General features: G+C 48.5%; 1 non-coding gene across 1 annotated transcript; it reads left to right on the top strand.

Annotated features, from left to right (window-relative positions):
* Positions 1-428: 428 nt before the first annotated feature.
* Pmar_PMAR011068 lies at positions 429-500 on the top strand. Its single transcript has one exon. It is a non-coding gene; the product is annotated as a tRNA-Arg (tRNA).
* Positions 501-1995: the final 1495 nt, after the last annotated feature.

The following is a 1995-nucleotide window of genomic DNA, read 5'->3' as shown; positions in this document are numbered from 1 at the left end:
TGAACCACAACAATTTCTGAACCTGTAATGATCGTAGTTTCGATATGGGCTCGTGGCATTTATCGAGTACGAGTTAGTGCTCGGCATGCTCGAGGCATGCTCGAGTGCCGACGTGCGAGCGTCATGTGCGAATTGAATTCGCCGAGTTCAAACCTCATTCGTACCTGCCCATGTCTTCTCTGCACTTGATCGAGTAACTGCGGACTGAGTACCGATTTGGAGCGACAAGCCCCAGACTTTCTTCTAGACAGAATGAACCGCTGACGTGGTGAACCTGAGCTATCTATGTCCCTGTCTGACTTCCTCTTCGTCCATACATTATATCATGTCCATTCAAATTGAGAACTGATCGATGAGAGTCTCCCATCAAAGTAAGCCACCCTGTAGGTTCTCAACGGTGGCATGCGTTTATACCTTTAGCTATCGGAGATTTCGTGGCGCAATGGAAGCGCGTCGGTTTCCGGAGCCGAAGGTTGCGGGTTCAAGTCCCGCCGGGATTATACATGTCTCTTCCTTGCATCATGTCCCATTGTGCCGAATCAACAAGTAGACTATGCAACGTACTACGTTGAACGTAGTCGGATATACGTCTCCGCAGAGTACGTTAAAACGCACCAGGCCAGTAGTGCATCGCTGTTCCACGTGGAAACAAGGAATCGTAAGGTTAAGCTCCATGGGATGGTCGCACACGTATGTTGCACGCATGTCTGCGTGCGCACGTGCAGATTGTGTGCTCTGCGTGATGCGTTCCAGTTTTGCGTAGCCTCTCGTTACTGAGGTGATTTCACTGCCGCAACGCTCCGCTAAGTTCTAAAAAAAATGTTGGATGTAAAATCTGACCTGCCAAGCGGTCTAACTTATCGGCCAGCAGAACAGACTCGGTGGAGGGTTTTAAGAGGGACCATAGCTACTGTTTGTTGCGCTTTTGAGTTCTTCACGAGAACAAGCTTCTGGAATTGCAACTCTTATCCTCTGAATTAGAAGAGGGATACCTCCAAATAAGATTTTGACGAAGGTTCGCCTTCGTGACTTGTTATCCCTTGTCCGGCCGGGAGTGTTGCAACCTGTTGCCATAATTTGAGAACCTGCGATACTTACAATACCTTGGTGCACACGTACCACTTATGATTACACGTAAGCGGCTCTAGATCTCCTCCTATGATGATTCAGACGTCTTCACTATATCAATAACAATCTACTAGACCTACACCAAACTATGGCGCATTTGAAGACTTGTGTTATCTATAGGGGCCACTCTTCGACACACTCATGTGTCAACAGGTACCGGGAAGCTTTAGTGCTTGATACACTCAGTGTGTCGAGGGGAAATCCAAGATAGTCCGCTGCGTGAATGTACGTGCGTGCAAGTCAAGCCACGTCACCCTTGTGCTCATCGAAGCAAGTTGGCGTCCAGCACTATGGTGCTGGGTGTCGTTCAAATGTCGTCGACCCTCCCATCCCACCCGGGGCTTGCCTGGTAGGAACGTTTCCTCCCTGGCAGATCGATTCGCAACGCGAGCTCTTTTCCCCATTGTTACGCTAGGTCGCGGATGGAAGCCGGGAAGCTTTCCCGAGGGAAGCTGAGCACGCAAGCTCAACGATTAACCTCGAACTCATTTTTGATACAGGTGAGATTAATAATTTCAACTTGGAAGAACTTGTTGACTCACTACAATTAGGTATTGTTGAGCTCAAGAATGAGTGATTCAATACTGGGTACCCCTGTATTCTGCTTTTCCCAGGATACCAGCCAGCATGCCAAGATGAAGACCATTCACGTTTTTGGAAGCGATTATTTTCATAGCGACAGGGGGCTCAGCACAACATGAAATGTGGAGAGGATCCCTGTCAAAGCTTAGGTCTGTTAGCAACAGGATCATGTTGATACTTATAAGCTATCGATCTAGACAGGCGACGTTTCTGGGCTTAACATGACGAACCCACTGCAACGTGTGGGATCCCTTCGGTATGTTGCCCGTCTGTGTTCCTCAGAGT

This window comes from Perkinsus marinus (assembly GCF_000006405.1).
Source record: "Perkinsus marinus ATCC 50983 genomic scaffold scf_1104296938172, whole genome shotgun sequence".
Taxonomy (NCBI): domain Eukaryota; phylum Perkinsozoa; order Perkinsida; family Perkinsidae; genus Perkinsus; species Perkinsus marinus.
This window is presented reverse-complemented; position numbering and strand designations above follow the sequence as displayed.